General features: G+C 45.1%; 1 long non-coding RNA gene and 1 pseudogene across 1 annotated transcript; one reads left to right on the top strand and one right to left on the bottom strand.

Annotated features, from left to right (window-relative positions):
* The first annotated feature begins 1,234 nt into the window (after positions 1-1,234).
* On the top strand, positions 1,235-12,729 carry LOC147913139 (uncharacterized). Its single transcript, XR_015549168.1, has 3 exons — positions 1,235-1,458; positions 11,218-11,316; positions 12,434-12,729. It is a non-coding gene; the product is annotated as an uncharacterized LOC147913139 (long non-coding RNA).
* Positions 5,277-14,354, bottom strand: part of LOC106802017 (liver carboxylesterase 1-like) — a 33,587-nt pseudogene continuing 24,509 nt past the window's right edge.

Here is a 14,354-nt window from a genome sequence, read left to right as displayed (position 1 = left end):
TTCTCCTTCCGGGACACCTATAACACGGATGTTAGTGCGCTTGATGTTGTCCCAGAGGTCCCTTAGACTGTCCTCACTCTTTTTAATTCTTTTCTCTTTTACCTGTTCACCTTGGGTAATTTCTTCTAGTCTTTCTTCCAGCTCACAGATCCGTTCTTCTGTGTCCTCTACTCTGCTTTTGAGTCCCTCTAATGAGTTTTTCATTTCCAGTATTGTATTCTTCATTTCTGATTGGTTCTTTTTTATATCTTCCATTTCTTTGTTGACATTCTCACTGAGTCCATCTATTCTTCTCCCCAGATCAGTGAGCATCCTTAACACTCTTAGTTTGAACTCTCTGTCGGGTAGGTTGCTCATTTCTGTTTCACTAAGTTCCTTTTCTGGGGTTTTGTCCTGTTCCCTTACTTGGAATGTATTCTTTTGCCTCTTCATTTTGCCTCTTTCCCTGTGCTTGTGTCTACGTATTAGGTAGGTCAGCTACGTCTCCTGCTCTTGGATAGGTGACCTTATGTAAGTGATGGCTTAGGAGGCTTCCAGTGTGCTTCCCTCAGTTCTCAATGTTCCAGGGTGACCCCTATGTGGGCTACGTGTATCCTTCTGCTGTGGCCTGTTTGCTCTCCCTGTAGGCGCCCAGGAGGCTGAGTTATGCTCCTGGCCAGCTGTTGTAATGCTCAGCTGCTTGTAGTTGTTGTGGGCCCTTCAGTCTCTTTATCAGCTGTGGGGAGCCCCAGCACAGTTGGCTGCAAGTTCTAATACCACATTTGTGTTGCAGTATTTCTTTTAAGTGAGTAGGCCCCCACCCTGGCAGGTTGTTAGGCTCAGGGCCTTACAATTGCTGTAAGCCTCTAGCCTATTAGGTCTCTTGTCAGCTCTCTGAGGATTGCAGCTGGGTGGGGCTGGCCTCAGGCACAGGAGCACCCAATTGTTTCAGGTTTTGGAAGGTGGAGCAAACCTCCTATGTGGGTCTTTGAGAAGTACAAGTCTTCTGTGGCTGAGAAGCCCTGCCGCCCACAGGTCCACACACACAGTCAACACAGTCCTGCCCCGTGTGAGCACCCCGACCTCCCCAAGTGGACCCAGTCTCTCCAAGGCGGGAGCCCCACACACTCTGCCACCTCCCCACACTCTCCACCCGCTCCTTGTGCACACCCTGCCCCGCTCAAGTCAGCTCAGTTGCCAGGCTGCAGAGAATCCAGTCACCAATCTATGCAGGCCCACACGTTGCCTGAGGGCTTGTTGTTGGGTGGGGCTAGTCTCTAGGGTGGGCTGCCTGCCCTGGCTGAGCTGGATTAAATCGGTGCTCTAGCGGGTGGGGCAGACCCTGGGCTAGCAGGCCTCAGGGAGAACTCCAATGGCGTCTGTGTCAGCACGCTCACACCAGGCCACAACAATGGCCGCCAATGTCCCAGTCCCTGGAGAGGTCTCACCCCTCACCGAGATGCACTCAGGGCCTATTAGGTGAGTCTCTTGTCACCGAAGCACTGTGCACCTTTCTTTCTGGTGATTTTAGGATGCTTTCTGGAACGGGTGAGTTTGTGCGCGGGCCCTTTAAGAGCCAGTTTTAGTTTCTTTGTGAACCGGGTTTTCTGGGGGTGCTACCCAATGCTTTAGGAGCAGGCAAAGTCAGATATTATGCTGCTGGTCTCAATTGTGCTGGGTCCACAAAATGCCCACAGCGGGGGCGCTCCCCGGCTCAGGGTCCCGCGCCTCCAGGGAGGCTGCGTACCTGTGAGCTGCTCCCGGCGGCCGTGAAGCTGGCGGCTTGTGAAGGCGGCGTTTTTCCTCTCCAGAAGGGAGTCTTTGCCTCTTCTACCCCAGTTAGGATTGTCCGTTGTTGCAGGAGTTCCTCTTATCCAGTTTTCAGTTCTGTCTCAGGGGTAATTTTTCCACGAGTAGTTGTAAATTGGCTGTGTCCACGGGAGGAAGTGAGTTCAGAGTCTGCCTATGCCGCCATCTTGACTCCCACCAGGATCATTTTTGAGTGATAAAAAGAAATACCGTGATGAGAATAACAATACTGATTCTCAGGGCCTCACAGTACATGAAGCAAAAATTGAACAAAAGAAGAAATAGAAAATATTGCAATCATAGTTAGAAGTTTTACTACAGTTTGGTCTATAATTAATAGAACAAGTAGAAAAAATCAGTAAAGATATGTATTTGAACAACAGTACTAATCAATTTGACCTAATTGACATATACAAAACACTACACTAACAACGACAGATTATACATTCTTTTCAAGTACACATGGAACATTTACCAACATAGACCATACGCTGGCCCTAAAACAAGCTTTAATAAATTGCAAAGTATTAAAATAATACAGAATATATTCTCTGATCACCATGTAGAAATCAATGACAAAAAGACCATTAGAAAATTTGCAAACATTTGAAAATTAAGTAATATACTTCCAAAGTACCCATGGGTCAAAGGAAAAAATCGCAGGGGAAATTAGACAGTGGAGCTCAGGGATTGGTGGAATTGCAGATAACATATGTGGGTTGACATCACCTGTAGAAGCATGGTTACTCAGGTGACACTGTTGTTGTTTGCTGAGCGCTCACAAGTGTGTTTATTAAAGTGAGTTTGTCCCTGGTAAGCTAATTTTCAGAAGTAAGGGGCTAAGAATGATTTAGTGATTTGCAAAAGTATGTTCACTGAAGCATTTTGTCATGGGTCAATTGAACAAGTTTAAAACCAATTCTGGAGGCTACTTGTTACCAGAGATACAGAACAATCAGTCTGTTACTCAGTTTGTGGAAACATATTTATTTTCAATATGAAAAAATCAAGTTGTTTCTACCAATAAAAAAATGAGAAAATAAAATATTTAAATGCTAATTATAATTGTCAAAAGCATCAAATACTAAGGGATACATTTAACAGGAGATTTGAAGACCTGTGACTTAAAAACTACAAAACATTGCTAAGAGAAATTAAAGATCTAAATAAATGGAGAGATAAACCATGTTCATGGATTTGAGGATTCAATATTATTAAGATATTGATTCTCCTCAAATTGATCAATAGAGTGAATTCAATCCAAATGAAAACTCCAGCAGGCTTTGTTGTTGTTATAAATTTAAAAGCTGATTCTAAAACTTATATGGAAACTGAAAGGACCTTGAAATGTGTTGGAGGACTTACATAGCAAATATTGACACTTACCATAAAGGTACCTTGACCCCTACTTCATCATACACAAAAATTAATTCAGGACAGATCATAAACTTAAAGTGAAAACTAAGCTAAAAAGCTTAAAACTAAACTAAAAACATAGGAGAATATTTTCATGATGTTAGGATAGGCAAAGGTTTCTGAGAGAAAATACAAAGGCACTGATCAGAAAAGAAAAAAAATTGATAAATTGGACCTCATGAAAATTAAAAACTTCTGCGCCTCAAGATACACCATTAAGAAGGCAAGAAGACAAGCCACAATTGAGAAAAATATTCATAATATGTATATCTGACAAAGGAATCATATCTGGAATGTACAAGGATTCTCACACTTCAATAATAAAAAGACAAAAACCTAATTAAAAATGGGCAAAAGACTTGAGCAGACATTTTACAAATGAAGCTACCCAAATAGCTAATAAACATCAAAGGGTGCTCAATCATTAGCCCTCACAGTAATGTAACTAAAACCGCAGTGAGTACTATTACATACTCATCAAAAGGGCTAAAAACGTCTAACTATATCAAGTGTTGGCAAAGATGCAGAGTGTACATTGCTGGGAGGAGTTAAAAAGGCAACACCACTTTGTAAAACTGGGTGCTGGCATCCAAGAGTCATTTCTCTTGTCCTGGTCCAGTCTCAGCCTTAGGCAGACCCTGTGTCCCTTAGTCACGGAGAGGGGCCTTTCTCAGTGATTCTGCCCCTCCCCAGCAGTAAAAGACCTCTAAGGACCAGGACCCAGGATGATCTCCTGTACCTCTCCCACGGGGAGAGAGTTTTTAAATTGTCCTCCTTTCCTCACCCTCAACAGGTCTTCCCCAGGACCCCAAGGGAGGTGGGATTGCTGCTTTTCTCAATGGTTTAGGGATTTTGTGCTTTAAGGGAGAAGTGTCTGAGAAGGACTTTATGCCTGCACCACTGAGGCAGGCATTCTCTGGTCTTTCTACCTGTTCCCGATCTTTCTCAGGAGCCCCTGATGGAGGTCAGTGGAGAAGAGTCTGTGTAAATTCCCCCACGGGTCCCTGGCTCCCGAGGGCTTTATACCCTCATATTAGCCCACACTTGGCCTTGAGCACTTGATTGGCAATTTTAGAGTAATGGTACTCACACCTATGGTGACCCCATCTTCCACCTGTGGCAGACAGTAAGTCAGCATCCACGTCCCATCTTTCTCCAAAGTGCCTGTCTTCCTGAGACTTCAGTGTAATTGTTCACCTGAAATCTCAGCTCTTTGAATGGTGCAGGAAAAGTCATGATTTTGAGGATAATCTAGCTTTTTCTTGCTATTGGGGGGGAGTGACACTCCTTAGAGCTTTCTACAATCCAGCAGAAGCCAGAAGTCACCCCAGAGATTCTGAAACAGGCAGTTTTAGGGTAACACTTCAGGGACTCACCCCAAGGTGGTCACTGCTCGGACCTGAAGTGGTCCAGGCTACAGAAGGGGCTCCGATGAGATGTTGGAAGAGATGGCATCAGGGAGGGCCTGGGAGAACACTGTGTATGTTGAAGAAAGAATTGTAGACCCGTGGAGGGGTCAGCAATGGCCACACAGCAGTGTCACATGGTCACCACGGCACCTACCTCTCTCCCCCTCTCCAGGTACATTATCAGTCTGCACCACCTCTGTCTCTACACTTAGCTCTATACGGAGGGGATGGTCACCATACTCTGGCCACCCCACAATCTGTTGTTGGAAATTGTTGTGGGCCCCTAGACATGGAGCAGATCCAGAGTCCCCCTTGGCAGCTTCCAGGGCCCAGCCTGCTGGACTCTGCTTGTCTAGAGGCCAAGCCAGCCCTGTCAGAGGCACCTGCCTGCTGATGGTGCCCTCTCTCTTCATCCTTCTCTCTCTAAGGAGGATGGCATAATCTCCAGCCCATGAGACAGACACTAACTTGGTCTCCAAAGGAATATTTATTCCCAAAATTGAGGCCATTGATACAGAAATTCCCCCTCCCCAACCTCTGCCCACTCCCATTGGGCAATTCCCCAGATTCCGCATTAAGATGCCTCTTTGGCCCATAAACACCTTTTGTAGAATACCTCCGTGCTGGCTCCCTGAGGACCATGAGGCTGGCTGGGCCACCCATTCACAGTTCAACATGTTCTGTCTGGTGTTGCTCCTCCACTGCCGCCTTGGCCAGGAGTTCAGTCCAGAAAGCCACTTCCTTGTCTTTCAGCTTCTGGGCTGCCTGGGTGGTGATGCCAATCTGCAGGTACCCTTCCTTCTGGTCATATGCTGGCCAATGGGGCAGCCCCACCCCATTGGGGTTCCTGGGAACAGAATCAAATAGAAATTCTCCAAAGCTACTGTGTGGTCCCCACAACCCTCTGAAGTTTCAGGGAACCCCTGGTGTCATCTGGACCAAGAGGCTCCTTAGAGATAGGGAGATCACCATCTCCTGGCAGCCTGTCCATTGTTAGAGAGCTCCTATGTCAGAGGCCACAGGGCCAGGAATTTTACCATCAAACATTATAAGCTACCACTTCCCAATAGATATGCTCTACCCCTTCCCAACCTTGCTCCATCTTTGCCATCAAACTTACCCATTGCGAGCAAAGTTGGCCCAGAATTTCATCACCATCTTGCTGAGTTTGATCTCCTCTTCTGAGGCACCCTCTGTGGGGAAGAAGACAAAAGTCTTTGATATTCAAAGTGTGGTTCATGGGCCTGCAGCAATAACATCTCTTGAGAGCTTATTAGAAATTCATAATCTGAGCCCTTACTCAAGATCTACTGAGTCAATAGCTACATTTTAAGAAGATTCTGGGTAATTTATGTGCACTTTAAGCTTGAGAGTTACTGATGTAGAACTCAGTGAAGGGCTGTCATCAATCTGTGAGAAGGCTGCCTTCAGGGTCACAATGCCACAACCCAGAGTTTCAAATACAGCAACCCAACCTCCCAGGATTGCTTTCCTTGGGTCTTTTTACAATCCCCTTCACCCACCCACATACACATAGAATCTGCAAAATAACGGAGCTGCAATGGCCCTAACGAGTCATCTAACCAAGTAATGCCCAGAGGCACTGGTGTGTCACAAATAGCCCTGAGGCGGGTACAAGTAGTCTGTAACTGTTGATAGTTAAGGTTTTGAAAACATGTGTGAAAGGTTTTTTTTTTAATATATTCCTAAATATTTGAAATTTAATAAGATATGACTTTTAGATGGATAGATAGATAGTTGGAAACAGAGAGATGCAGGTTAGCCCTGATTCAAGCTCAAGTTCTGATATGCTCTTGTGAGTGGGAAGTGGGTGGGGGCATTCAAGCCCTTGAGCAGAGCCCAGCTAGTGACCCACCACCTGTCATATTGACCCCCAGGTCTGGATTCTTGTAGTGATCGTGAATGAGGGGACATGAATACACATTCTCCATCATGCATCTTAGAGCAAGAGAAAGGTTGAGGACTTTTGCAGTTCAAGCTTGTTATCGCGAATTCCAGAAACTAAGACCTGGAGAGAAGGAAGAGCTTTCCCAAGACCACCAAACCAAAAGTTGAAACCAGATCTCATAAGTCCAAGTTTGTAGTCACCAAAGGGCCATCACCTTTGAAAAGCGGAGCCCCAAAGTCTGAGAAGAGCTCATCCCCGTGGTCCCCTATCACCGTCTTGGGTTTCAGGTCTGATGAGAAGCTTGGGCGATACTGAAACTCAGACATGTAGGTGGAGGCTCCAGCATCTGAGAAGACATGGATTCAAGCACAGTTCATTTTACCTGACGCACACCTGGATGGTATCAAGGTCTCCGGGTCCCCTGAGCACTCAGCGAATGGGTGGCACACCCGGGTCCTGAGTACACAACAACAGCAGTATTAATAACAGCTGCCCATTGTGAGTGTCAGCTGTGTGCTGGACACTGTGTGGCCCTGCAGGAAACCCCTGGTTGTCAACATAATAGAGACATAATTTTGAAAATTTCTGTGACTTGCTTAAGACCACATACCTGGTGAAGGTGGAACTGGATTTGAGCCAGGTATTTGTTGAATGAATGAGTGAAGATTGAACGAATGAATGAATGTTGAAACTTTAGGTGGATCTGCTCAAAATAACTAATATAAGGGCACCAGGTCAATTCACATAAACCCCTTTGCCTACTGATGCATTTACACTCAAGAACATCTGCATACATACAGTTTACACTACTGTATTCCATTGATAACAGGCTAGTTTTCATTCCTTTGTAGAATATCTGCAGCCCAATTGGGGTCTTCTCTTCTGGTCAGTTTTGAGTGTTTCCAGTGTTTCTCTCACTATTGTGAGAAGAGTGAAGCAAATCCAAGTTTCTGGTCTGAAAGCGTGAATATTTAAATACAAACATATGCAGAAAGGGGACAATCTGTCTCTTCTGTCTCAGAAAACCACAAACTCAGCCTTTCCTATATCTCTGTCACCTCACATGTCTTGCCTCCTGCTTGGCCTGGGGAGTGTTGAGGTGGTGGAGAGAGAAGAGGGGCTGAGGAAGGAGGAAGTTGCCTCTCTCCTGCCCCTCTCCTCCTCCCCCTGCCTCCCTCCTCTCTCACCTCCCCCTCCAAGCCCCAGAGATGTCAATTTTCCTGATGATGCTTCCCCAGAGTTGCCATCGCTGCTCCTTCAGGGCTAACTCCTGGCCCACCTGGCCATGGAGATCCACACTTTGCGTGGATCATGAGGTCCATGGTGAGTGACTCCAACACGGGAAGGGTCAGGCTTCGAGTCAGCTGGTGGAGAAATTTTACAACTTTTTCCCCCCGTGGGCACAGTAACAAATGCAGAAAAGGAAGAAAAAAGGGAAATGAATAAAAAGATCACTTATAATCCCACCGCTCAGAAGAACCTCTATTAATATTTTAGCACATATCCCATATATGTATATAAAATTGGGACAGCATTGTACGTTATTTTGTAATGATCATAATCATTTCTTCACATCATTAAATATTTGTCAAAAAAGTGATTTAACAATACATTCCATCCTGATATGAGGATGTAGAATAATTTATTTAATTTCCTCCCTCGCTCCCAATATTGCACCCTTGGTTTAGCAAAAGGAGTTGTTTGGAAGAAGCAATCCTTCTGTGGTTCTGTAACCCACCTGTTAAACAGCTGCTTCAAAGTCAAGCAGAACTCCTGAAAAGGAGGGGATTATCTGTGCCTCTGCCACTCAAAATTTTTAGAAAGGAATTCGGAACACAACATAGAAGAAAGACCTTTTGTGAATGAGAGAACTTATTTTTGGTAAGATGCTGCCCAATAGGATATTTTAAAGTTTTTTTAAAAACTTTCTGTCTTAAACCTCTGAGATGTATAAAATTCCTACAATCACAACACAAGTCTTCAAAGTTAAGTAGGGTGCAGACTTGGACAATAACAATCGAGAACAATAAGAGAAGCAGAGTCAAAGAGAGAGCCAGTAATCAAAAATAGGCAAACTGAAACAGCGTGATGTTCTTTTTTTGGCGGGGAAGGGCTTATGAAATGGGCAGCATTATTTTTATTTTTTAAACAGACTATCCCAAGTGAGAGTGTTAAGAAACTCACACTCTTATACACTGGAAACCAATTTTGAAATCTGTATCGAGAAGTTTAAAATGCTCCTGCAGTCCAGCCTAATAATTTCACTTCTAAAAACCAATCCTAAGAAAATTACTAGAGACATGGTTAAAGATTTATGCACATAAGGGTGAGCATAATGTTTTTGTGGCATCAAAATATGAGCAGCCAGCCTAAATATCCAACAGGACAGGAATGCTAAAGTAAATTTTAATCCATGAAATAATGGCTTTTTTCAATGAGTTTTTATTGGCAGCTAGGAAATGCCTATAGGAACAAACACATAATATAAAATTAGTTTTTTTTTTTTTAAGATTTTATTTATTTATTTTTCCCCCCAAAGCCCCAGTAGATTGCTGTATGTCATAGCTGCACATCCTTCTAGTTGCTGTACGTGGGACGCGGCCTCAGCATGGCCGGAGAAGCAGTGCGTCGGTGCGCGCCCGGGATCCGAACCCCGGCCGCCAGCAGCGGAGCGTGCGCGCTTAACCGCTAAGCCACCAGGCCGGCCCTAAAATTAGTTTTTACATTATATGTAAGACATGAAAATATTATTAGAAGAAAAGATATCAAAAATTTATAGGAGGGCCGGCCTGGTGGTGTAGTGGTTAAGTTCGCACTTTCTGCTTCTGTGGCACAGGGTTTGACGGTTCAGAACCTGGACGCAGACGTACTCACCGCTCACCAAGCCAGGCTGAGGCAGCATTCCACACAGAAGAGCTAAACCTCAACTACTATGATATACAACTGTGTATTGGGACTTTGGGGACAAAAAAGAAAAAAAAAGAGGAAGATTGGCAACAGACATTAGCGCAGGGCCAATCTTCCTCAAAAAAAAAAATTTTAGCAGATACTTCTAGGTGGAGGAGTTATGAGTGATATCTAGTTTCTTCTTTATATGTTCCCATATTTTCAAAACTTTCTACAACTGTAAGATATTATATATTATTATATATTAATTTTATATTCAGAAAAGTTCTTTTTTATCAAAAAGAGAGACAAACACAAAAATGAAAGAATAACATTGATAAAATCTGGGTAGTCCTGTCAAAAGACCCTGAACTCAAAGTCATGAAATATCAGATAAAACACACAAGTCCAGTGTGGCTGGACCAGGAGATGATGCAGCCAGGGATACCACAATTCAGGCACATAGTAAGAAACAAGACCAAGTTTATGAAAGAACAGATTTGACCTCAGGTGGCCCCCAGCTGAAGAGTTTCATCAGGACCCTCGGGAGGAGGAAGTGGTAACCAGCACATGTACGTTACTGTCCTGAGTGCTTGGGCACATAGTAGGTCAGCTATAGATACTTTTTATCAGGCGTATAACATCCTGAATTGAAAATCCTCCCAGCACAGTTAGAGGGAGAGGTCTGGACTAGAGAACCACTACTTGGCTTGGAGATTAGGTGAAGGAGGGCTCCCAGAAAAGGATGGGTCCTGTGACGACCTCAAAAAGGCACCCAGAAGCAACACCTCCTCTCTAGGTGAGCTCATCCACCCCTGACCTCAAATCCCTTGGGTCAAAGTGGAAGGTCCTGTGGTAGACCCAGCATACATTGGGATGGACAAAAGCCAGCTGGAGACATTGACACCTGTCTTCCCCCTCCCACTGCTCACTCCTCTTGGCTTTCTCGGTCCACTACAATCCTCCGGATCCTATGCTTGGCTTCACTGTACCCCCAGATCCACTGGTTAACAGACTAGTTTACAGTTAGCTCTGACTTTGAACACCTTCCAAGACACATCCTCCAAGATTTGCCTTGTAATCATAACGTCAGGTGAGGAGTCCCTGTAGCAGATGCTGTCAGTGCCTCACCATATGCTCTACTTCTGGACATGCCAGCCTGATTCCATCTCTGGCATTGATAACTATTTGCCTAGGTCTTTGGCAACCAGAGACCACTCTGCTCATGTATACAGCAGGTCAAAGCACCAGGAAATTGACCTGGGAACCAGTTAACCTTGGGAACAGCCTTCAACCAATCACTCATGGGAGTTGGAGGATAAATACACCAGCTCCCACGCTGCTCACTTGGGATAACCATGAGACTGTCTTCTGCTGGTTTCCCAGAGTTCCCCAGCTCCAGTGTCCACTGTGGATACTTGCTTGACAGTGCAGCATGGATTGGCTTCCTTCTCCTTCCCTTGTCACTACTCCACTCCTCTACTGGTGTTTTCTGGGATTGTTTACCAAATAAACTACTTGCTTTCAGATCCTTTTCTCAGAGTCTGCTTCTAGTGAAAGCAAATAATAGGATAGTGTCCCACTCCAGGCCATATGGAATGACCTCAGAGGCCTTGCCCTTGGCAGTTTCCACATATCTGTCTATGCTGAGGGTTGGACAGGACTAACAGGGAAGCTAGTGGGGTCAGTGTCTCTTTGTTGTCCAACATCTGGGACTCATACCTCTGTGGAAGCGGGCCACAGTCACAGACGGGACACCAAACATCACATCTCCCATCAAATCCAGGAACAGGTCTTTCTTTTTGACAGGGTCATTGGTCCCTCCTAATAATTCTCAGTGGCCACTGGAGTCAGTTCCTCAGGGATTTCCTGAAATGGATCAAGAGTGAAAGTGATCCCCACCCTCTGGTGAGTGACACAGCTTGTCTTCTTGTGTTAATGGTGAACCACCTGATTCCCATGCAATCCACCCTCCCCCATCCTAGGTGGTGAGTGAGAAAGGCAGAAAAATGGGGGTACAACCCGCCAACAACAGTCTTCCTTCTGCCATTTAATTGTCTGTGATTTGGGGCAAGCCCCTCCCCTCCTTGGGTCTCAGCCAGTTGCTGTGATTCCATAGATTCTTACAGCCATGGCGTAGGACTTCCACAAGAGTGACGTGGCCGTCTTCTGGTCCAGCTTGCCTTCAGAGAGGGGGTAGCCCATCATCTGTTAAAACGATAACTTAATCAATTGTGAATCATTGGGAATTAGCAGAAAGAATCAAACTGACCAACCGACCAAAGCAATGGCGTCTGAAGGTCACCTTGTCATGTGTTGACGGGCATGGGTCTTGGATAATCTGGGCAATATCAGTGCATCAAAAGGATTTATTATATCCAGAAACTCAAAGAGTGCAAAAAGGATGAACTAAGTGTTAAGAGAAGCTGTCTCAGTCCTTTGCAGTACGTATGTGTATATATGTATGTCAGGCTAGAGTCCCCACAATGGTCATCGAGACAGAGAAGGAGGGTTTAAGCCAGGCTAGAGTTGAAGTAGAGGGCTCTGGACAGAGGACATAGACTCACAAATACCCTCCCAGTCTCAGCTGACTGAGGAAGCCCCAAATCTGGCCCTATGGCTTTGGTCCTTCAGTATAACCTCTGAGATTGTTCTGAAGTGAGAACTGCAGAACTCTGCACATGACAGCTCCATCCAAACATGTACTAAGGGACTTGACCCAACTCTGACAGGGCTTCTAGCAGCTTAAGGCTCTGTCCCTAGGATGACCCCAGCTTCCCTTAAACTGCCTGCCTGGGAAAGCTCCCTGCTGCCAGGAGAATTCACTGTTTGTTCAGCCAAAACCTGGTGATAGGTTGATGGATCACTGAACCCCTTTTAGAGCAGTTACTTTAGATAGTTTGCAATTATAAATCTTATCTCTGACCTTTAAGATGTAAATAAACCACCCGAAATTATTTCCTCAAGGACCTGAGAGCCATCCTTTGAAATGCAGACTTTCAGGAGATGACTCTCTCTCTTTCAGTTCCTGTGGGAGGAGAAAGGCCTAACTTCAGTGGACATCTTGCTCCAACTTATACCACTGTCTCCTGTTAGAAAGACAGGAGAGTCTGTTTCTCCTCTGAAGAGGAGCCAATTCACTAATCCAGGTGGACCAGTCACATGGACAAACCCCCCTCCCAGCCCACAGCCTTTCCCTGAGCACATCCAGCCTTTAAATAGGCTCCAGCCTTTTGTTTCTGGGACTGGAGTTCAGTTCACGCTGGACTCTTTCCCCTACTGCAGTGGTTAACTGAATAAAACCTGTCCTCACCACTTCAACTAGTGTCGGCTTTGTTTATCTTTGTCAGAAGGGAAAGCCCTTCCTAGCTTTTAGCAGTCAATGTTAACTCCAGAGGAAGCAAGCTCCTCTGAATCTTTCCACTTAGATGACTAGGAGCATGTGTGGGATTTATGGAGAAACTATGAAAGCACCAAGCCCAAGGGGAGAGGCTGCAGGGCCCCAGGCCTCACTCTCCTTAACTCCTGAGCTCCTTCACCTTTCCATGCCTTGGTTTTCTCATCTGCCCAGTGATTGTCTCTACGGGCTGTCCCAGTGTCGCATTTTCAGGATTCTCGGATGGAGAACAATCAGAGAGTGTTTGGGGAGAGGGATCCCCAGGGCCACACTCCCAGGTGATAGTTGGGCCATCCCAGAGAAGGTTTCCATGGAAATGTCAACTTGCATGAAGGGGACAGTTGCTCTGGACCCTGAGGGGGTCTGGAGAAGGAGGATCTCCGGTGATCGGAGATGGGAAGGGTGATGTGATGGGCAGGGGAGGTGAGTCTAAAAGACCAACACATTCTTACCATTGGTAGAAGCCAGCCAAACTCTTGCTTGTTGATTCCGATGATGTAGGGAACAGTGTTGAATGTCTTTTCAGTCAGAATCTCTTCAGGCATCTTTGGCAGCAGCACTCCATCAACAACAGTGGGCAGGTAAGGATGGTTCTGGGGAAGAGGGGGCATAGTGTCTGTCCTTACCCTCTTGAAGGAACACCCACCTCCCACTATCTACCTGTCTGAGCGAGAGGCCAGCACCATAGACCTGCATGCCCATGGGAGTAACCACAGAACTCAGAGTCCCAACAAAGAAGACTCAGTCTCTGTGACCCCAGAGGACAGAACTTCACGCAGGGCTGGCAGTGGTCAGGTGATGTGGGCAAGTCTCTGACAAATCAGAATATATATATATTGTAATATATATATTACATATATATGTACATATATTTATAAGTTTATACTTAAGTATTGAGATATATACACACACATGTTTATATATATTTCAAAGTGAAGTGTATGTATGTCTATATGTATCTCTCTGTGTAAAGTCAATTCTCATTATTTTGGTAATTTAGTTCTATAAAGTCACTGCGACTCTGAATTAGAGAAACAGCCACAGCTCCCAGAGGAAATACAGGGTTGGGTTCCTGGGATACTCTGGTCACATTTTTGACAACATCGTTTTATGTGTGTTGAAAGACATCTTATGTAACATATATTTTTTTACAAATAATTATATCTCTAGTTCTTATTTATAGGAAAACAGCAGCCGAGAAGGGCTCATACTCTCCAGCCTCTGGTAACATGACTGTAAATTCCTTGGCCTCTAGCATCACGACAGTGCCATCCACTGTGATTTTTATCATCATCATCCTCCCAAACTACAAATGTAACCACTTTTCCACAGCCTCATCACAGCTACAGATGTTACCTCAGCATTTCCAGAGGGGCCTCAGGGCAAATTTCCTCCTCCTTTTCTGGATGTGCTGCACGGTTGATGCATTAACCCTGAACTCACAGCCAACAGCACTGTAACCCACGCCTGGACAAAGCTCATCTAACACACGTATCTCTCAAATGTGGGGCACATCACAGCCTTCTTGTGCTGAAGAACACTAGACAGC

The sequence above is a fragment of the Ceratotherium simum genome, chromosome 30, assembly GCF_057802395.1.
Source record: "Ceratotherium simum simum isolate JZ-2026a chromosome 30, ASM5780239v1, whole genome shotgun sequence".
Classification (NCBI taxonomy): Eukaryota; Metazoa; Chordata; class Mammalia; order Perissodactyla; family Rhinocerotidae; genus Ceratotherium; species Ceratotherium simum.
The sequence above is the reverse complement of the archived record's forward strand: the minus strand, read 5'-3'. Positions and strand labels throughout refer to the sequence as shown.